This window comes from Talpa europaea, assembly GCF_964194135.1.
Source record: "Talpa europaea genome assembly, chromosome: 13".
In the NCBI taxonomy this organism is placed as follows: Eukaryota; Metazoa; Chordata; class Mammalia; order Eulipotyphla; family Talpidae; genus Talpa; species Talpa europaea.
In genome coordinates, this window is record NC_140080.1 from 21,626,110 (window position 1) to 21,650,267 (window position 24,158).

Genomic DNA, 24,158 nt, shown 5'->3' on the forward strand with positions numbered 1-24,158 from the left:
AGAAAGAATAGAGGTATTTAGAGGCTGACAAAAAAAAGAATAGTTATTTTACTGATGTTTTGAATGATCAAATATCTCAATTGTCATGTAATTATGACCATTACAATGATGTCATTGCTATAGTCACTTGGCGATTTTGTACATTGTGTTGAAGACTTATTACCACATTGAATTATAACTCAGCAATTTAATGAATTTTATAAGGGTGTTCTTGTGGCTAATGTGAACAGATGGTAGAAATGGAAAAGAAATAAACTATGCCTCATTTTCCTTTATATTTTCTTTGTTATTATGCTCTGAATTTAAGAACATCAAAATTATAATCTTTTAAAGACATTTACCAGATAAATTCTGGTTTTGGCTTTCTTTAGGATTTTTTTTCTACTTTTTTTTAAGATTTATTTTATTTATACAAGAGCTGGGGTACAGGCCAGAGGCACAGGAGGGTGAGAGGATTCACCAGCGACAGAGCAGGGAGCCAAACAGGCAGCCAGACCGAGAGCACTGATGAATGGAGCAGCAGGTGAGATAGGAGAGGTCAGCCACACCATGTGGGTATCTCCATGGCTGGCCGGGACTCGAACCCGCACTGAAAAGGCAGGACATCTTCACAGCACTGTGCTCAACCTGCTGTGCCACCGGGGGAGGGAGGCCCTATTTTTTCTACTTTTTTATTGTGATGAAACATACCTGAAATTTACCATTTTAATCATTTTTAAGTGTACAGTTCAGTAACATTAAGTGAATGTGTAACCAACTGTGTAACCATCACCACTATCCATTTCCTGAACTTCTATCATCCCAAACCTTTAGATATATTTTAAGCAACTACATTTTTTAGTCTATTAGGGAACTTTTCTCTCTCTTCCTTACATGAGATTCATGAAGTCATATTCTTAACATAATCATTGATGCATAAACCCTAAGCCTAAGGTTAATTATAAATGTGTTTTCCTCTGGATTACAGAATTCCAGGAAGATAGCTTACTGAGGTACAGTAGTACATGAAGCTTTACAGGTAGTAATAGCTAACATTTTGGAACATTTATTCTGAATTAAGCACTAAGCTAATTACTATGCATGTTAAGAAGAAAAACTAGATAATAAAAGGTTGCTTAAAACATTCCTTAAGGCAAAGTTGATGCTATTATTATCATTAAGTTGACCATTCCTAAAAGTATATAACTTTAATTTTTCATGCATATGTGCATGAAATTCACAAATTCACAAGTAAAATCAAAAGCAAAGTGGATCCATTCTTTAAAATGTTCAGGCCTCAGTGTTACTCTGTTTCTTTTCATGCTATTTGTCAAACCAAACTAAGAAAATATAAATCAGACTATGAGTTTTAGATGGAGGGAAGAGAGGACATTGGGCAGGCCAGAGATAGAACTGCTAAGAAAACCAACTGCAGACTGCCAGGCAACCCAAGTATTAGTGACAACAGGAGCCACTATTAGGCTGGAGGATCAAAGGGTTGATGTGGTGTTACAGGAGTCCAAAGTTGAGAGTCACCTCATAGAAGATGGAGCCACATAGGACACAGGATAAAGGAGGAGAAAAAATCTGACGTCTCAATTTCTCATATGTTTCAATCTTCCTGCAATTCTAAGCCCATCTGACAAGGTAGACTGGGACACAACTTGGAGGAAAGGGCAACACTGTACAGCCAACCCCTTGTTCTGTGGTAAAGAGTGCAACAGGGGAAGGAAGAGCATGGGGCTTTAGTAATAATAGGTCAAACACTAGCTCTAAATTTCTGAAGGAGGAGATGCTGAATGCCCCTTTAACAAAAGTTAAAAGGAAATGTAGATAGATTTATGGAAGGTATGGTGAGCCATGAAATGAAGAACTATGTTTTGAGAAAGCTACTCAAGGAAGATCACATCTTTCAACTTTGTAATTCTTGGTTCCTTTTCCTTAGTCCTCACACGCAATTTATAAGAAGGTTTTATCTGGGCCTCCCCGGTGGCACAGCGGTTGAGCGCTGAGTTGCGAAGCTGCCCGCGGCCTCTGCGGCACCGATTCGATCCCCGGCTGCTCCCCAGCCACCGGAGGAGGGTCCCACATGGCGCGCAGACCTCTCCTGCCGCCCGCTGCTCCCCTCAGCAGTGTATTTCAGTCCTTCTGCCTGCTCTGCTCCCCGCTCTGGCTCTGGTGAATTCTCTCACCCTCCCGCACTTCTGACTCTACCCAGTGCATGTATAAAACAAAACAAACAAACAAACAAATAAATAAATAAAACATGCCTCTATTTTAAAAAAAAAAAAAAAAGAAGGTTTTATCTAAATTTTCCAAAACAGGTCTTTCATACAAACACTTTGGCTACCTCCATTGGTACCACCACGTCTCACTTGGATTTTTGCAATAAAATCCTCACTGGTTTTACTCTTTTAATTTCCCCTCCTCATATTAAAAACTGAGGTAAAGTTTACAAACAATGAAATGCACAGATTTTTAATGAGTTCTGATGAATTTATCTGATTATGTAAACAAGAATCCAATCAATATGAAAACTTTCCATCACTTCAGAAAATCCCCTCCTATTCATCAAAACTGTTCAAACTCTGTCTCTCCCTCAAAGGCAACCATCATTCCATTTTCCAACACTATGGGTTTGCTTCACAATACTAAACTTCATATGAGTAAAATCAGGTAGCATGTAGTCTTACACATCTTTTTTTTGCCCATCAGGATGTTTTTGAGAGCCCCCCATATTGCTATGTGTATCACTAGTCCATTCTTTTGTTAATTTCTGATTAGTATTCTATTATGTTGCTATATTACAATATGTTTATCCATCCTTCTCTTGAGAGACATCTGGACTGTTTCCAATTTTTTGTTATTATTAATAAAAGCTGTTATAAACTTTCAAATATAAGTCTTTTGTTGTTAACATATGTTTTCATATTTTGTGGGTAAATTCCTAGGGGTGGAATTGATTGGCTGTATGGTAAATGTGTGTTAACTATAAGAAAATGCTAAACTGTATTCTGAATTGGTTACACCATTTTATGCTTCCACTACCAACATAAGAATTGCATTTTTATTTTCGTAAAACTATGTTATTGGTTTTTATTTTGATAAGACAAATTTCATACATTTTCTTTTATGGTTGTGCTTATTATGTACTAGGAAATTATTGCCTTCTCCAAGGCCCTAAGGATTTTCTTTTATGTTTTTCTCTAGAAGGTTTAAGGTTTTGGCTTTTACAGTTAGGTCTATGACACATCTTCATTTAATTTTTGTGTAGTATTGAGATGCTGGTCAGGATTCTTTTTTTTTTTTTTTTTTTTTCCCCACATACTTATCCACTTTTTCCGAAACCTCCAAAAATTTATACTGGAGCTTAAAATAGAAAACAACTTACTATAACCTTGCTGTTTTGAGTGGATATATGTCTGTATGTAATTCTAACATGTAATATATTCTATATTTTATACTTCCCATGGGATACAGTCACTAAAACCTTACAAGTGTAAAAGGAGAAAATAATCATCACAAATACTTAAATACTACTAATACATACACAATCATGCTTGAAATGAGATTAAGAAATTATTGCATTTTTTTTTCCAGAATGTTGTGCAGCTAAAGAAATAAAAATATTATAGGATCTGGGGAAAAAATGGCGGAGAGAAGCAAGGATAAAAATGAGAGGTTTAACCTAAGAAAGAAAAAAATAATAGGTATTCAATACAGTCAGTCGACAAATACATTCCTGATGGGAAGTATTTTGAAAACATGTGCCATTCTAAACAAAACTTTAACAATGATTTCTTAGCCTCCAGAAGAAAATTAACTTCTAAATAACATAGTTTATAATGTTCATAATGTTAATTATAAATCAACTGGAATTCTCAGCTAGAAAGGATCAGGCTTAGGCTGAACAGTGATAAGATGCAGACTTTTTATGAAAGAGATACTACAGAATTCAAATTCATAAGTTATAAGCTCTATTATTCTGCAGAAGAATTTTCCAGGGCAAGACTAGAAATGTTAATGTTTAGGTCACGTAAAATGTGTCTGGGCAAAAGGCTGTAACATAAATTGTACAAATCACTTCAGTGGCTAGAGATGTCAGCCAGGTGAACTAACAGGACTTATTCATCCCTAATTTTGATGTAGATAACCTTGGAGAGAGCATTTTTTGAGGCCATGAGAAGATTTTAAAAGAAAATACTTGGTGGAGGCAACTTGTAAAGGTAAATGATATCGGGGTGGAGGTTTAAGAGACAGACTTAGGTTCAAATGAAGGTTCAAATCTTTCTCCTTTGCCTAGCATTACAAGAATTGATTTAATCTTGCCCATTTCACTCTCAAAAGTGTCCCAAGATATACAATGAATTGGTTTCCCAATTTATAAATGTGAGTGAGTCACTTAAGTTTTGGGTGAGTCACTTAAGTTTTCAAGTCATTTCCTTACTTTTAAAATGGGAATACTGATAGGCATGCTAAGAGTTTTCAATTAGATATTTCAGGGAAGAACCTACTTGTGCCCAGCTGTTAGTTCATCAAAAAAATGATATTTCCTCATTGCCTGCATCCTTCTCAGTAAGATAATTAAAGTTCTCAGTGATATGAAACCAGCAAGCCTTTTCCCTTCTATTAAGCTTCATCAGCCTAAAACTGCTTATCCTTTCCCAACTTCATCCTTGAGCATGTTATTTCTTAGCTTGAAATGCAATTTCCTTCTTTTCTTTCTTATTATCTTTAAATTCTCTTTACTTAAGGCTCATTTTTTTTTTCTAAATGGTTACTGCTAGAATTAATCTTTCCTACACAAAAGCACATTTTAAAAGCTTTATCTTATTGCTGTTTTCTCCACTGAAATGACTGAATTATTTGACTGAGTGAGGAAATTTTTTTTATTTGAATCTATCCCAATTTTTATTGATTAGGATATATAACCTAGAAATACTTTCACTTGACAAACCATTTACTGAATATTTAAGTTGTCCCAGTTTTTAAATTATTATTACATATTATACATCATTCTATTGTAAATTAGGAATATAAACAATGCATATGCACATATGTATTTTTTCTTCATTGCTTTAATTCGAATTTAGCTTTAGACAAGGCAAGCTGAAACTTTTACTTTTTTTCCCTAATGAAGTGCCTCCTTTTGGTCACTTGTTATTTTTGCCTATTTTTGTATCAAATTAGTCTCTATGTGAAAATCAATTTGTCAGTTTTTTTGAAATTATGAAGTTAGTTTTTTTTGGTCATGTGTTTATTTAATGTCTTCTGTACATAATGATTTAGACTTTGCTGAAAGGTTTCTGGTGATCTAAATTATTAGATTTATGATTTCTGAGTTTTGTGTCTTATTAGAAAGAGCACATTCAACCCAAGTTTATAAATTAATTCACTAATGTTTTCATCCAATACCTTTATGGATTAATTATTTATATATGTTTGGATGCATCCGGAGTAAATTTTTATATATGAAGTAATTTGAAGGTGTGGCTGTACTATTTTTACAAATGTCTAAAGAATTATCAGATTTGCTGAAAAACTCCTTTATATATGCTCTGTTTATATATGCTCTCTTCATACTAATTCCCTGTGTATCTGTGTCTATTTTCTATTTTCATTCTCTATTTTCTATTTTCATTTTCCTCCACTGATAGTTCTCTGTGTTCCTGGACCATTATTAAAGTTATATGGATTAGAGTTTTAGCATATGTTTTATTATATAATGTGAATTTTTACTCTTCATCAGAATATTTCTAGCTCGTTTTATGTGTTTATTTTTCAGCCTAATGTACAAACATTTCATTTTGTAGATGGTAGAAGTTTTAAAAAATGGTTCCATAACAATATTGAGCATTTCTATGAACAAGATAGCCTGCCTTTTAATAAAAGCTCTTATTATGTTTTTCAAAAGATACTGAAAAGTTTTTACCTCGTAAGGTCCAACAAGTTCCTTATGATACCATTTCTGTAAAGATCTTTTTCTTTGTGATTATAATGAAGGTATTTTATTAAATTATATAACTATTTATATGTGAGCATTTATACTTCAACTTTTTAAGTATCAGAATGTCTTCTTTGGTAATAGCCTTTTAGTTTTGTCTCTCTTTTTTTTTTTTTTTAACATAATGCAATGATATTTGCCAGTAATGATATTTTATCTTTTCTCTTAAAACACTGATAGTCTGTATCACATTAGCATAACTGCTGAAAGTACTCATTATCTGAATTCAGATCCAAACACTGTGAAAGTAACTAAATGTTCTAATCCTCAGTTTCTTCATCTGTAAAATGTAAAGAATGGTAGTATTTGATCTGCACATAAAGATCAAACTGCAAATGTGGACAACACAATTAGTGAAATGCCTAGAACATAATATGCTCTCAGAAATGTTAACTATTGCTTTATTTTTCTTCAGAATTAATTGAATAGTTTAGTCTTTTATTATCATCATTAAGTACTACTAATAGCTATTTTAAGTCATTTTTCAATGTTAGTGTATGGAATGATCGCAATCTCCCTTTGCTCTACATATATTATAGTATAGCAAACATACAGTTTACATTTACCAAGGCTACAATATTCACTCAATTTTATTATTTTTAATTAAGCCAATAAATTACTGTGAAACTAAATGGCACTTAATTTTATGGGTTTTTTTTTGGTGAAATACAGTGAATTTACAAATTAGGAAAAGAGTGACGATAGTGGGAAGTTTGTTTTATGTTTGAATCTTAAATTTAATGGAAATATTTATCATTTTCTATTAGTACAATAAGTATTTATTTACATATTCTATCTTTCTGATAGAAAAGGCAGATGCCATGATCATTTCACTGATCTGTATTATCAATTTGGGCAATTGACAAAACCTTTGCCAATGCTTTGGCCAAAGTAGGCATTGGATAGACAGCCTCTGAGAAAAGACACACAAATAAACTCTACCATGAAGATATAAGGAGAATCACAGATTGTACATCTTTCCATGTTCCACAGAGTCCAAGCACATGCAATAGAAACACTGTGTTAACTATCCTGAGATGACAGTAGACAGTATCAGAATTCATCTCTAACACATGTACCATTCTATAGTAGGAGAAAGATATTTAATCAAGAACCACTGGGTATACAAAACACTGACTGGAGATTTGAAATGATAACTGTTGTTTATCATTTCATTTAACAAGGAAGACTTGTTAAAACAAAGTTTTAACAAGGAAGACTTCCCCATTAATGCTTGTATGTTAAATCTTACTCTAACCAACTAATTTTTTTTCTTTCTACTTATAATAGAAATGGTAGATATTTTGCTTTTACTTTCAAAATCTGATTTATATACTTCAGCTAAATGCAGAGATTTCATCTGTGACTTGCTAGTCAGTGATTTATATCACTGCTTTCCTTTGTGGACAAGTCACTGCAAAATATTTATTTCAAGCAATATGATATTAACCTTATTTGACTGTAAAGCCACTATCCTAGTAATATCAATTACTTTCTCATTTTTGTCACTTTATTACATTTGATAAACAAACACAGTTCTGCCTACTGAAAAACTAAGATGACTATTTTAAGGATTAGGCCTTTGATAATCACAGCAGAATATAGAATGTGTAATATTTCAAAGAATTGGCCTTTTTTCTAGTTGCTATTGATACTAGGATTTGAGTTAATTGCCAACGCACCTCAAACAACAAAGCAGGTGCTAGCAGAAAGAACATTCCCTGTATTTTCTTTGTTATTTGTAGTTGGAACTCTTTTGCACTAAACCCGTGAGCTGGCTTTTTAGAGCCCACTGTATAACAATTTCATTCACTTTCATGTCAACATGCTTTGGCTTGATAAATTAAAACAGAAAAATGCTGGCTAAAGCACCATAGCCCTACATGATTCATTTTGCTGCATGTTTCTGGCAGCTGCCCAAGAATGACCTGCTATCTTCTTAGTGTCCTTATCATTTTCCCATCTGGAAAGGGCTGAACCTTACTTACACTGGGGAGTTAGAGGCTTGAACAGGCTGTATTCAAAGGCCATTAACAATAATAACTCTAAAAATTATCACTTTCTTTCAGGCAAGGTTAAAAGTAGTCTATCGAATATATAGGAAGGTCAATATTTTACCTTTTATTTAAATAAATATGAAGCTAATTGCATGATCTCTTTAATTATGTAGGACTGGAAACTACTCCGAACTATCATATTTTTAGACTTTGTGATCTAACTTTAAAATGATCTAAAAGTAATTTTGAAGAGCCAATCCTAATCCAAGCAACTTTCGTTATTGTCAAGTTATTATTAAACAGAGTAATTCATTCACTTATTTCTTCTTTGTACACTAGATTTTGCTTAGGAGTCTTATGTAGGATGTATTATTTTAGCAATTATTTAAGCAGGTACTATTAGAATGCAAAAATCATTTAGGAAAAAAATTACACAAGCTTTTTTTAAAGAGGGGCTAAATGATAGCAAAATCATTGTACGTTGCAATGTTTAATTTTAGTAAAATTTTGAAATTCAGAAGCAGGTTTTCTCAACTAAGATTATAGATTAAAAGTAAATTAAATTAAAAAGCTTATACTGATGGGGCCTGATTACCCATACAATTATCAAAGTCTGAATACAAGCCTATGTATTGTAAAAGGTAATTTTTAGTAAATGAATGTCAACATAATACTAGATATTTAAGCTAACAATTTAAAACTTTCAGCAGGTAACATATAGTGACATTGCTGATTGTTAGTCTTGTCTCTCAGGTGAAAAAGAGTTGGAGATGGCCATAATCCTTGACCAGCCATCATTGCTAAGTAAGTCTGGAAAACTGCTCACTCTTTAATAAAGACAAGGGAAGTAAGTCGGATAATCCCACCTCCCCCAAACCCACCCCCCAAACACACACCTCCTGTCTCATGCAGGTTAAGAAATGTCACACTTGTAAAGGCTACTATGTGACTAGAGAGGTCCAGAAACTTTAACCTTGAACGCTGTCTGACAACTGAAACATTGGGAGGTAATTTCAAAACTTGTGTTGCTTACAAATGTTGGCGAGGGTGTGGAGAAAAAGGAACTCTTCTGCACTGTTGGTGGGAGTGCAAACTGGTCCAACCACTGTAGAGAGCTGTGTGGAGATTTCTGGACCTACTAAACATAGAGCTTCCATATGATTCAGCAATTCCACTCCTAGGTATTTACCCAAAGGACACAGAAACATCAATTCCAAAGAACACCTGCACCCCTATGTTTATAGCAGCACTGTTTACAATAGCTAAGCTTTGGAAACAACCCAAATGCCCAAAAATAGATGAAGGGATCAAGAAGATGTGGTACATATACACCATGGAATATTACTCAGCATTCAAAAAAGATAAACACATGCAATTTGCAGCAACATGATGGCACTGGAAGGGATCATGCTCAGCGAAATAAGCCAGAAAGAAAAAGAAAAATACCAGATGGTCTCACTCATAGCAGGAATCTAGAAAACTTAAATAAGGGACCAGGAAAATAAATAACTATAAGAAAGTGAAAATCAAAATCAACAAAAAACTATGAACCAGAGACACTTTTAGGGGGGCGGAGGCGGGAGGGGAGGGATTGGGGTCAGAATGGGGGGGGCTGCAATTGTATGGGGAATATAAAAATAAAATTTATTATTAAAAAAAACAAAAAAAAACTTGTGTTGCTTATGCTTATTTTTGGGGAAAACAAAACTCTAATGGACCTTTGTTTCAGTATAAAATAAGATTTAGATCTAATTCTGGAATGAAAACTGCGAGTTTAATGTCTGTGAATAATAATACAACACAAGTATTTCACAATGGGTGGATTTGAGCCAGGGGGATAATCACACACCCTGAGTGGCAGATCTGTGACGGGTGTAGCAGGTTTTAAAAGTTAACACTTTTCCAGTGGGGCATTAACTTCAGGCTAAGAAGAATACAGTCAAAGACCCTCCAACTGAATTGGAGATGATCTGAACCCTGTAACTTTTCTTTAAGTCATTTAAGTAATGATCATTCACTGGGCACATACCCTGTGTTGGCATTATTTAACGGGGTAAATGGCCATTGAAGAATCTCTATAAGAACAGGGAATCTGCCTTTCCTTCTTCCCTCCCTCCATCTGTCCCTCTCTGCATCCCTCTCTCCCTCTCTTCTTTCTCTCCAGTTTTGTCTCTTCTCTCATCTCAAGCCATTACTGAATTGCTGGATGCATCTAAGAGCTTCTGTTGGCTATGTAAATGAGTGTAATTTATGGGCTGTCTAAGACAATTAGTAGTACTGGAGACTCTAGTATATGGGTGCTCTGTTGATATGGTGTAGCTACATTCAGATTTACGTGTTATTTCCATGAAAGATGCTCAACCCAACTTTGCCAGAACCTCAATTTTTCTAGAGATGCCACATCAAACTGTTATATGAAATTTTTCTAGTTGTGTATGTCGGTAATTAAGTCAACTATTAGAAGTTCTGTGTAAACTACAGAAAATGTCTCACTCACAGTTTGCCAGCTTGGCCCTAACATCCTAACAGAATAAATTGGTTAGTCGATGAAACATGAGACTTCCAAGAATGGGGGAGACCCTATCAAGCAGAAGATATATCAACTTTTGGGAAAGAAAAGAAGAAATGATACCAAGAGATAAAATCCAAAAGATGTGGTAAATCAGTCACTCATGGTGAGTTGTCTTCTTTTCCAAATCTCTGCTCCTCGGCACTAGGGACCTGATATGGTGGATCTTTGCTTCTTCTGGAAGTGAAATGGGAGGGGAGTATGCTGGGGTTGGACCATGCCTGGGGAGTGATGGACTGCCTGTGAAGCAAAGTCTGGGCCCTCAGGATGCTATGTTACAGATCTAGTTGAAATGATATCATTAAGATGGTGACACAGATTATTCCCAACTTTAACTCCCCCCAAAATAAGAACTAGCAATGATCCATACCATTATGAAAATTCCAGAACCCAGCAGTGAGACTAAGCAGCCCTTTGGATAAGAGAGATCTACAAGAGCTGCAATGGAATAGTCAAAAGAACTGTAGTCTGCCCACATCGCCTACCCGGAAAGCACAGTGCTTTACTGAGAGGGTACCACTGTGTCTATGGTTTCTCTGGTGGGGAAATACTCAGGTGGGCCTATGCCTAAGTTTTTGGATGTTAATCCAAAACTTAGTAATAATCAATAAAATGAAAAATAAATAAGAGGGATCATATTAAAAGAAAAAGCTTCCACATCATAAAAGATATAATTTACAAAACAAACTTCTGCTAACAAAAGATAAAAATCTCTAAAAAATATAAGAAACTCAAGAAATTCAATAGTAAAAAACCCACAAATGATTCAATTAAAAAAATGGTAACAGATCCAAATAAATATTTTTCCAAAGAAGATATTCATATGAGCAACAGGAATATAAGAAGGTATTCAACATTAAAAAACTGGGAAACACAAATCAAAACCACAATGAGATATTATTTCACAGCTATTAGAATGGCTATTATCAAACAGACAAGAGATTAAAAAACTTGATGAGGATGTAGAGAAAAGAGAACCTTTATGCACTGCTGGAGGATATATGTAAATAGGTCAAACGACTGAGGAAAACAGTATGGAGGATCCTTAAAATCAAAAATAGATCTGCCATAAACTAGCAGTCCCCCTTGTGGGTATACATCTGAAGGAAATGAAATCACTATCTCAAAAAGATATCTACACCCCAAGTTCTTTGCAGCATTCTTTATAATAGGAAGACATGGAACCAACCTAAGTATCCTTGGACAGATGGAACATTATTCAACCATAAAAAGAAGGAAATTCTGTCATTTGTGACAACATGCATGGTCCTTACGGCATTATGTTAAGTGAAATAAGTCAAACAGATGAAGACAAATACTGTGTGTTTTAACTTGCAAGTACCATCTGAAAAAAAAAAAAGCAACAACAAAACAACCACAACCCATAGAATTAGAGAGCAGATTGTTGGTTTCCAGGGGCAGAAGTAGGGTGGGTGAAATTGGTGAAGTTTATATAACTTCCAGTTATAACATGGTTATGGTGACTGCAGTTAACAATATTGGATAGGTGAACTTTCTTGAAAGTTCTTATCACACACACACACACACATATTCATACATACACACACTTATAACTAAGTGCAGTGATGGGTGTGTTAAGTAGCCTCAAAGTGGTAATCATTTCATAATGTATACTACATTGAATCATCAGATTTGCAAACTTCAAACTTACCCAATGCTATATGTGAATTACATCTCAATAAAGAGAGAAAATGATAACTGAATTTTATTGTAATATTGTCATTTTGGGATTTTGGGGAGATAGAGAGACTGGGGTTAAAGTCCTAAAGCAACTAGCCTGATGAAGTTTAAGAATCACTTTTATCCAAGCACTAAGTGGGATCAGAACAGTCAACTTGAATATGCATGTTAATAACTGAATATATGTATATACTCTTGTTATAAAAGTCAATTGTGAAAATAAACTCAATTATAGCTAACATTATATGTCATATGCTCTATGCGTTTATTAAGTATAGTAACTCATCTGATTTTTAACACAACTCTAAAGGGTAGGTGCTACTTTATATTCTTCTTTCAGGTGAGGAAACTGAGGAAGGGGAAAGGTAAATCATAAACAATAAGCAGGGAACTCCCAGGAGCTCAGCAGACTAATTGTCAAGAGCAGATTTTAACCAGATGATTTATTTTGAAGAGTACATCTATTCTTTCACCATAGTTTAAGTTGTAAAATAAAATCAACTGCTAATCAAAAGTGAAAAATATTAAGGTTGGCTAATCAGAAGAAAATAAGGTCACCAAGTTCTCTCTCTGAGAGAACTTTATAATAATCAAGACATGGAACCAATCTAAGTATCCTTGTACAGATGAAACATTATATACTTTTAATTATATATGTATTATATACTTTTAATTCCTGAAGGAGCAAGAATTAAAGCACATGAAAGCACATGGACAAATATAAATCTGTTGAGGGAAATAATACAGTGTTTCCTGTGCTAGGGAAACAGTTCAGGGAAACACTTAGTCACTCTGAAGGTGTTAAACTGACAGAGAAAAGTAAGTTTTTCACTCACATAAACAAACAAATATAAGCTACTAGAGTGGAGCTGATAAAAAGTTGGAGAGAGTATGAAGGATAGAAGTTATTAGATAAGCAAATTTTGTATGGTCAGATTGAATGTTTCCTCTTTTAGACTCTTTCTTCCCAAACTCGCTGAACAGACTGAACCACATAGAGTTAGTTGGCCAGTCTCTGCATTGATTCTGCAAGTGTGTTGCTAATCCTTATATGTATTATTATCCATTTTACTAATGAGGAAGCTAAGAATCAATTAAAATGACTTACTTAAGGATTCATTCCAGGGACACAAGGATGGTTTAACATCCGAAAATCAATCAACGTTATCCAACACATCAACAAAAAGAAATATAAAAACCATATGATAATATCAATAGATGCTGAGAAAGCTTTCGACAAAGTACAACACCCATTCATGATTAAAGCCCTTGAAATTCTTGGGATACAAGGAACATACCTCAACATCATAAAGGCCATATATGACAAGCCAACAGCCAGTATCATTCTCAATGGTGAAAAGCTGAAAGCATTTCCATTGAGATCTGGAACAAGACAAGGATGTCCACTCACCACTGCTTTTCAATATAACACTGGAAGTCCTAGCCAGAGCAATAAGACAAGAGAAAGACATCCAAGGAATCCAAACAGGAAAAGAAGAAGTCAAACTATCACTCTTTGCAGATGATATGATAATATACATAGAGAACCCCAAAAACTCCACAGAAAATCTAATTCAACTCATCAATCAGTTCAATAAAGTGACAGGATACAAAATCAACATGCAAAAGTCAGTAGCCTTCCTATACACAAACAATAAATCTGAAGAAGAAATAAAAAAAAAATCCCTTTTATTATTGAAACAAAAAAAATCAAATACCTGGTAATAAATCTAACAAAAGAGGTATAGGACCTACACAAAGAAAACTATAAAACACTGTTAAAAGAAATAGAAGACACAAAGAAATGGAAAGACATCCCCTGCTCATGGATTGGAAGAATAAACATTATTAAAATGGCCATCCTACCAAAAACAATATACAGATTCAGTGCTATTCCAATAAAAATTTCAATGTCATTCTTCAAAGAGATAGAACAATTATTGATGAAATTCATATGGAATCACAAAAAATCCCAAATAGCCAAAGCTCTCCTGAAAAAAAAAAAAGAAGGGAATGGAGGTATCACACTCCCAGACTTCAAACTATACTACAAAGCCATAATCATCAAAACTGCATGGTATTGGAACAAGAACAGACACACAGACCAATGGAATAGAACAGAAAATCCGGAAATAAACCCACAGATTCATGGTCAACTAATCTTTGACAAAGGAGCAAAGACTACACATTGGAGCAAAGAAAGTGTGTTCAATAAATGGTGCTGGGAAAACTGGGTTGCTACATGCAAAAGAATGAAGCTTGACTACTACCTCACACCATACACAAAAACCAACTCAAAATGGATTAAAGAACTAGACTTAAGACCTGAAACCATAAAATACATAGAAGGAAATATAGGTGAAACACGAAATGATATGCACATCAAAGACATCTTTACAGACACATCACCCAAAGCAGTGATAGTGAAGGCAAAGATAAACAGCTAGGACTGCATCAATTAAAGAGCTTCTGTACAGCAAAAGAGACAATAACAAAAACAAAGAGAAACCCCACCGACTGGGAGAACATTTTTGCACCCAACACTAATGATAAAGGACTGATCACAAAAATCTGCAAAGAGCTGATGAGACTCAACAACAACAAAGAAAATAATCCAGTCAAAAAATGGGCAGAAGAGCTAAAAAGAAACTTCTCTGAAGAGGAAATGCAAATGGCCAACAGGCATATGAAAAAATGTTCAACATCACTTGTCATCAGGGAAATGCAAATCAAAACTACCATGAGATACCATCATACACCAGTGAGAATGGCACATATTAAAAAAACTAGCAACAACAAATGTTGGTGAGGGTGTGGAGAAAAAGGAACTCTTCTGCACTGTTGGTGGGAGTGCAAACTGGTCCAACCACTATGGAGAGCTGTGTGGAGATTTCTGGACCTACTAAACATAGAGCTTCCATATGATCCAGCAATTCCACTACTGGGTATTTACCCAAAGGACACAGAAACATCAATTCCAAAGAGCACCTGCACCCCTATTTTTATAGCAGCACTATTTATAATAGCTAAGCTTTGGAAACAACCCAAATGCCCAAAAATAGATGAAGGGATCAAGAAAATGTGGTACATATACACCATGGAATATTACTCAGTATGCAAAAAAGATAAACATATGCAATTTGCAGCAACATGGATGGTGCTGGAAGGGATCATGCTCAGCGAAATAAGCCAGAAAGAAAAAGAAAAATACCGGATGGTCTCACTCATAGCAGGAATCTAGAAAACTTAAATAAGGGACCAGGAAAAATAACTATAAGCAAGTAAAAATCAAAATCAACAAACAACTATGAATAAGAGACACTCTGTGGGGGATGGGGTCGGGGAGGGAAGGGATTGGGATCAAAATATGGGGGTCGCAATTGTATGGGGAATAAAAAAATAAAATTTATAATAAAAAAATTAAAAAAAAATGACTTATTTAACACTAGACAATTAATAAAGAGTTAAGACAGAATTTACAACTTTCTTGCTCTGAAATGCCGTGACTTAAGATGATACACACTATTTTTATTTGTATGAAATGTACTGAGAAGGTCATATACTCCAAAGTCATTCTTTACATTCCCCTCTTTTTGGACCTAGGTACCAGGTCCATGTATTTATTAAAATCTTAAATTTTCTAGTGATAAGAACTGTTTCCCATCAAAATAAATAAGTAGGGTCTTTTCTTGTTTATCTGTCTTTGCTTATAAGGAATGGGGTTCACAGTTATCAGACCCTTTCTTTATAAGTTTTTGTAGCAGACAATGATAACAGATTAAAATGATTTCTTCAGAATTTCCATTTCCATTTTCTTTTTATAGAAAGTTGCAAATGACTACTAAACGGTTCACTAAATATCCTGGCACTGGCAAGCTATCTTCTTTGGGCACTGGCCACCATCCCAATCAATGAGTAAAAATTTTTTTTTTTTACAAATGACAGAATGGATATTTTAAAAGTGTACACACACACAAAAAAAAAAACTTTAACCAAATGAGTTTAACTTGCTGTATTGAAGCCTTATTTGTAGTTTTGCAGTGAGTTGCTGAACCCAGAGTATCTTCATCTTTTGATTCTAAGGTATTGTTTTATTGCTATGTCTTTTTAATGATTCTTCCAAGTGTATCAGTCTGGTTGCAAAGCTTATCACTCACAGTTGTCTGTGAAGAACTGGTTCAGACCCCTAGAGAAATTCCCTGACTGCACACAGGTGAAAACCCATTATGGTTGCTCCACGGCCAAATATTTGAGGCACCAATCAATGCTGCAAGCGCAAGAGAGGGAGGCTGCCGAAGGCAGGGGTCTTAATACTACCAGTTGTTCTTCACCTTGATTTCAGCTCAATCGGCTTTAAAGGAAATCAAAACAAAAAATAGAGGCAAAAAAAAAAAATGAAACCCCCAATTGAAAAATAAGTTTTCTTACAGCCCTGCTACATCTGTCAGCATCGCATTTATTTTTTCTCAGTAAACCAAGCCATGAGAACAGATTTATAGATGCAAGCTATGGAATCCTAAGGGCAAGTTATATACTTTTAATTCCTGAAGGAGAAAGAATGCTGCCCTGTAATTATTACTGTGTGTGACTTGATGAAGTAACACCAACCACCTTGCCTCACATGAGGCATTCAGTAGATTAAGACCCTCAGTTACAAGAAACTTGACAGAAGAGAAGAATCAGAGTTTATAGACATTAAACAAAATAAAGACATCAGTATTTATTATGTGTACAACAGTGAGATTTACAATTCTTAAAATATGCAGGCAAAACATTTGTGAAGCACATAAAAACTACAAAACATTCAGAGATTGCTAATGTTTCATGTAAAAGAAATATCACACTGAAGCAAGTTAGTGCTAATGATTAAAAATACTACTTACACTTTAAGTGACTGTCCTATGGGCACATATTTTCTCACAACCAGAAACAATTACTAGAATTTTTTAAGCCCTTGTTAAATATGCAGTGTCAAGGGGTATGGAAACAGTGACATGAATTTAAGATCGCGAATACATTTAAGGGTCTGCATTAAAAATATTTGCTATTTGGGATGAGACTAATTGGGATGAGATTAATATAACATGAAGCTTAGGAAAAGTACATTTGAATACTAAGATTAAAGACCAAAATGAAGCCAGTGGAGGTGCAAAAGGGCCAAGGCGCAGGAAAAATAAAACAAACTAGGAGAAGTGTGCCACATAAAAAATACCAACTCCTGTGTTAATCGTCAGCTGCACCACTGACATTCTTTAAAATCATATTTTACTGAAAGAATGAGTATTTTGCGATTAAACTAAAAGAGATGCTGGTAGTGGCTATGAACAGGAAAATAAATTTAAATACTTTATTTTCCATATAAAACCCTTCTGAAATTTAAATATGATTTTTAAATGATTCAATCAACTTCCAATAGCCCTGTGTGGATTCTCCCCAATCATATAAGCAGTGGGTTTAGAAGAAACTCCTGTGGAGAGGTATAATTTGCGGATCTGTGGCAGAGAACAAATTTTGTTCTTTCTCGTGATTTGCTCCTCTCTCTTATGTGCTAGAGGACTTTGGGACTGTCCAAAAGATAGAATGATGAACAGGGCATGTTACGCCTGACAGCAGACAGAGGTGGCAACAGAAAGGAACGAAAAATGTAAACCTCACTTATCATAGAATCGGTTTTGCTTCTGAGTAGCCAAGGAAGATATGGATATAGATTATTCTGCTTCAGGGGATGTTACCTTCCTGCTTTTTCAGAGAGTCTATACTGTTGCTCAGATTCAGGTTGTCAAGGTCAGGATGTTTCACTGTGAATACCACCTTATAGCGAGACAATGCTTGAGGAGTCATTGGTTGGCATCGTTTTTAAGGAAAACCTCTCATATATTAGGAGCCAGATAGTACACCAGGGACTTTACATGTTGCAACAGTCAGGATTCTAAAAAAGAAACAGATGGCATACTCAAGCAGGGATAATTGAGGAGAATTTAATAAAGGGATTATTTACAAAGATTGTATGGGTTACTTTAGGGAAATAGTAAGGGATGTTGCAGGCAGCAGGACTAGCAACAGTAGGGAGTCTTTCCCACCTCAAGGCTTAAAGCATGATGGGAAGGAGCGCCTAGCAGAAGGCAGAGCACAAAGGGGTCCCCTAAAAAGAACTTCAACCGCAAGGAGAGAACTGGGGAAATAATACACTCTTTTCTTCTCCAATTTCTTTTGGTGTCTTCTAGACACCAAGACAAGCCAGAAGGCAGAGGGCAGGGATGTCAATTGATTTAGTTGATAAATGTCAGCAACCAGAGCACAGAGCGTACAGAAGACAGGAGAGTGGATTTGGAGGGGTAAAAAGAGAAAAGCCAACACTCATAACATCTCACTCGCCCTTCACCATTTCCTGCTGAGAAATACATTATTAACGTCTGCAATTTATGGTTAGGGAATTTAAGTTCAGAAAGTCAAGGAACTTTCTCAAGAACACACAGATATTGTGAAAACACCGAGATCAAAACGTAGATGTTCTCAGAGCTTTTCCTTTTTTCATAACTGAAAAACTGTGGAAGCTTTCACAAGAAACTGAGAAAGAACTGAGGATGGGGATGAGAATCCAAAGTCCAAGAAACAGGAGGAGAACAAGAGTAGGGAAAGCAGCTGACACATATTAAGCACTGGCCATGTACAAGGCCCTGTTTCAAAATTCTCAAAAATAATAGGATCCCATTAACCATCTCATTAATTGCATGAATTTGGTACTTATTCCCATTCCACAGGGGAGGAAACAGAGTCTTAGAAAAACTTTGTAAGTTTTCAGGGTCAGGCAGTCAGCAAGTACTAAAATTTGAAACTATGCAGGTTAGGATGGGCTCACGCTTTTAGCAGTTAAACTACAGAGAGAATATTGGGGAAAAACAAAAACAAGAGAGAAGAAATCTGAAGATCTGGCACAACTGCACAGGACACTTGGGTATCCTAAATGCTTTTGCTTGATACAGGCAAAAACACTTTTTTTCTTTTCGTTTCTTCCCTGTTCAATTTGCCATTCATGTGTTAAAACGCCAGTAATGATAATGGTGGCAGCAAAGGAAATGAAACTCAGTTCAGCCATTTTCTTATTTTGTGAACAGCTATGCAAATCTGACAGACATAGTCAAAGCTGAAGTCACTGTATTTCTTCCTTTAATACGCTCTCTTGATTAATGGCACAACCGATTTTTGATTATCTACAAAAACCTGGGCAGCCTTCCATACTACTGCTATTCTTACTTACTCGATTCCTTTTTTCAGTAAGTCTTTGAAATTACTCTGTATAATTCTAAAAGCACCGCATCCCTTTGTGGTATATTTACTGTACTCCTTTGAAATCACAGAGTACAGTATTCATTCTATTATCAGGTACTATGTCTTTTGCAGGCGCTTCCCAATCTATGTTTGGTACATAGTGGGTGCTTCAATAAATGGTTTTGAATGACCAAATGGAAATTGAGCTTCTGTAACATCTCTGTGTAAATGAAAGCAGTTTGCTTTGCTATGAACATATTGAAAAATGGACGCCTCAGATTTTCCAGCCTTTCTTTCCCAGCAAAGGCCAGGTAAGGCTTCGACTGCCTGACTTCCTTTTTTGTTTTCTTTGATATCTCACCTGATGTGAGCCCTGCTGTTCTTCAAATGTCAGACTCACTTGGAACCAATCCTTTGATATGCTGTTTCAAGGGGATTGCAGATACTGAGTTAGGTGCATTTTGATTCTCTTTGTTTCTATTTCCATGAACTCTTCTAGAGGACATGGGTCAGAAAGTCTTCAAGGTTAACTGATATCTAAATGGCATTTTTTAACCAACAAGACTATATTTTTAAAACCTCAAATTCCTTGAACATCTAGTCAAATATTTTGGCAATTGTCCCAATCATTAGTAATGATTTAAACTGGAGTGGTTTGGCAAAGAATTCTTGAATCTAACGTACCAAAGTCGAGTTCCTTCAAGGTCACTGAACACAAGGCAAAATCTTTCAGCTTCCAAAAATGAGTGTGCACAGCTCTCTCTGAAGAAAGAAGCACATGGGCTCCACTTTTAAGATATCAAATGCTACTTACAATTTTTCATCTACAGAGGCAGACGGATTCTAAATCTATCAATCTTTTCCTTCCTCCCACTTCTCTTCCGACCCCCCACTTTCATATAACTTCTATCCAACCATCTTGATGAGAGAAGAGCTGGGCTGCTCTGCACCACCTTGCTTTCTCTGTGGCAGTCTCTCTTATTAAACTGATGTTCCACCTGGCTCACTGCTCCCAAAGTCATCTCTTACATCAGAATCTTTATCAGCTTTTGAGGTTTCTAGCTGAAAAGTCTCAATGTTTGCCTGTAAAATGTCATTCCTTCAGCTCTCTCAATTTTAGACTCACTCATCAGTTTGTTTCCAGCTTCCCTCAAACGTGTTCAGAAGAAATGAAGCACAGACAGTTCAAACACAGCAGAGTAATTGTAGGCAAGAGATCTCCAGTTTACCAAGCTGTTGTTTCGTAACAAGTGTTGCATTGTCATTTAAATGTGTTTCTGAGACATGAGATGTTGTGTATCTGCTTTGGCAACTGAAGAATGTTTTATAGATGCCAAGCAAAGAAGGAAAAAGAGTAGATGAAGAAGGCTTAGAATGATGGGTTAATGTGACTTGCCTTTCTTTTGTTTTCCATTTCATTGCCCCCATTATCAAGACTGGCTTTACCACGGCAAACAGCCAGTAATTCATCTCTAGCCTGCCTGCAGTAGCATCTTGAATAGTAGAATTCTGAGCAATGCTCAACATTCTCAAGCTGGTAGTTTATCATTTTGGAAATCAGAGTATGGTAAGGGCAATGGAAGAGTTTTTATTTTTTAATATGAATTAGCATACAAATATGAGGTATTACCATGCAGTAAGCATGCCAGATCTTCATACAAAATTTAGCTCATACAATTTGAACATTTTCTCTTCCACAAGCATGCAATGTAGCTCAATTTATAATTGTTAAGACATTAAATTCTCTTATTAAAATGATGTCCCTGCTTCTCTGTCATTAGGACATGACCTAGGATTATTTTTTCTAGTGGTTAGTTGGTAGTAATGCAGGTGTGTTTCCACTGTGTGGTGTAACTGCTTGGTGATCCATCTACATCATGGTTAGCCAGTGCTGAAGATTTTGTAAGTGGCTAAGAGCAGCATGAAGCCACATAACCCATTTGAGAATTAAACCGATACCTTCAATTATGCTCAGTGAAATAAGTCAGGAGGAAAAAGAAAAATATTGGATGGTTTCACTTATGGGAAGAATATAGGGGAACCAAAAAAGGCATTAGGGAAAAAAATAATAACAATAAAAAACATAACAAAACAAAACAAAAATAAACAGACACATTCTGCAGGGGAGGAGGAAGAAGAGGGATTAAAATGAGGGAGGGAAGCGCACAAGGGACTATGGTGATGGTGCACAGATGAACGGTGGAAATTCTATGGGGACTACACCTGATGAAAGAAAGCAAACATTGTAAAAAATTGAATAAAGATGTAAAAAATATATATAAATTAAAAACAAAATAAAATTCCTACTAAAAAAATAAAAATAACCAACCCCAAGCACAGCAATTAGAAAGTAAAGTTTCCTGATAAGTTTATTCTTAGATTTTGAGATCAAGACAGATGAAAAACAATCATTTGTTGAAGTCTAAATCAGTTCATAAAAGTTGTCCTATCCTTCATGAACATCAACATGGCTCAAATAAAAAAAAAATTAGCCTGCTTTGCACTGTTATAATCACAATAAATGTGGCATAGTTCTGACTAGGTACTGAGAGTTTTATTTAAAAGTACTACAGGCTAGATTAGTTGGCCCTTATAAAGGTTTGTAAAACAGCTAATATTCCCGTGTTACAGGTGGAGGAACTGAGGCATGTACCAACGAATAGATTGCCCAAAAGCACACAGTAACTGGTAAAAGGTGGAACTGAGATTTAAGTGGAGGCCATATTTGCAGAAATCATAGTTTCGCCCGCTGTGCTCTCCATCTCCCCATCTCCACTGATCTCAAACTACCATCAGTGGGCCTCCCTGGTGGCAAAGGTGGTTGAGCGCCGTGCTATGAAGCTGTCTGCAGCCTCTGCAGCACGGGTTCGATCCTTGCCCGCCGGCAAGGGTCCCACATGGCGCAGCAGACCTCTCCTGTCTCGCCCGCTGCTCCCCTCAGCAGTGTATTTCTTCAGTCTGCCTGTTCTGTTCCCTGCTCGGTCTCCGGTGAATCCTCTTGCCCTCCCACGCATCTGGCCTGTACCCCGGTTCTTGTATAAAAATACGAGAAAAAAAATACAATAAAAAAAAATACCATCAGCAACAGCAAGCATTGGGACTAATACACGTTGTATCCTTCTGCATTTCCTTTTCTGATATGTTTCTAAGCATCATACCCCAACTCAAATGTCAGCTCTCTCAATCACTTTGCCTGAGACCATTACGCAAAATACTAATTATGGCCCATTTGTCAGTATTACTATAGCACTGTATTTATTCTTTTATTTTGACAACATGTTAATAGAGATATTTACTTAGGTCTTTTTCTTTCCTACTAGGCTGAAACCCTGTAGTGGTTACATCTGTATCCCTCAGTTCTCAGTGTCTAACTGACAGAAGAATTCAATATTGATTTATTAAATTAAATAGACCTAAAGAAATGTTTGATAGTGAGCTTTAGTATGAATCTGAACATAATAACATTTGAAGGAATTTATATAGCTAAGTATTCTTGAATTGCAATACATAAAGTATTCACTGGGCTTTAAATACACATACACACACACAGTGACAAAAATTTGAGCAGGTATGGAATTTAAGGGATGGGTGGGGTACTTCAAATGTTGCTCCAAAAGTGTTCTCAGGGGGAAACTAAGTTTAACCTTCTAATAAAGCTGTATTTGTAATATAACTGAAGGATCTTATTAATTATTCCTTTCAACTTTGCCAAATGCCAGTATTGTTATGAATTATAGTTTAAAATAAAATGATTATCTATGCTCCCTGATCAGGGCTGCCTTATACTGCTTCTATGTAAAAGGCAGTGCACACTTTTATGCTGACCTCACTCCTACGCCCCTCACATATACAAAATGGGCCACCCATGTTTTCTTTTGCATGTGGTTAGTATGTTTAAGATGTAAATTGAATCAGGAGTAGTATCTCTTGAGCTGTCCATCATCATTTCCTTAATTCCAGATAAGTGTAAGTCCTCCCAGAGGGATAGACAATGAAGAACACTATCCATCCCGTGCTTTAAAGTGAAGACTGATTTTATGTTTGAGAATATAACTGACAGTTACCCTATACTGGTCAATGATGGGCTTTCAACCTCCTATTTATTCTTCATTTTTACATGCATTCCATTAGCAAGACATGTCAGCAAAATCTTCAAAATATATCCTAAACTTTTTTGCTGCTACCCTTTAAGGCTGCTAGTGCATGCCTTACCTGACCTAATATTTGCTACATGATACATTTTCTAACTTGCCTTTTGGCTTTGACTTTTGACCTCTATTTTCCAATTGTAGTCAAAGTGATAACTTGAAATTTTAAGTCAAATCATGTCATTTCCCTGTTTTCAACTCTCCATTGGCTTCTATCATACTTTAGAATAAAATCCAAAGTCATTACTACAGCCCTATGTGATATAAACCTGGCTGTCCTTTAAACTCACTATCACTATACTACTTGCTACACCACTGGAAACATACTGGTTTCTCTGATGTACCTTAAACATGCCAAACACATTTTATTCCCAGAGACCTAGCTCTCGCCGCCCAAGTCCTCAATCTGGCATGCTCCTTACTCAAAGGTTCATTCCTGTTTAATTTGTCACCATACCTGAAACTATCTTTCCTAGAACTAACCTATATCA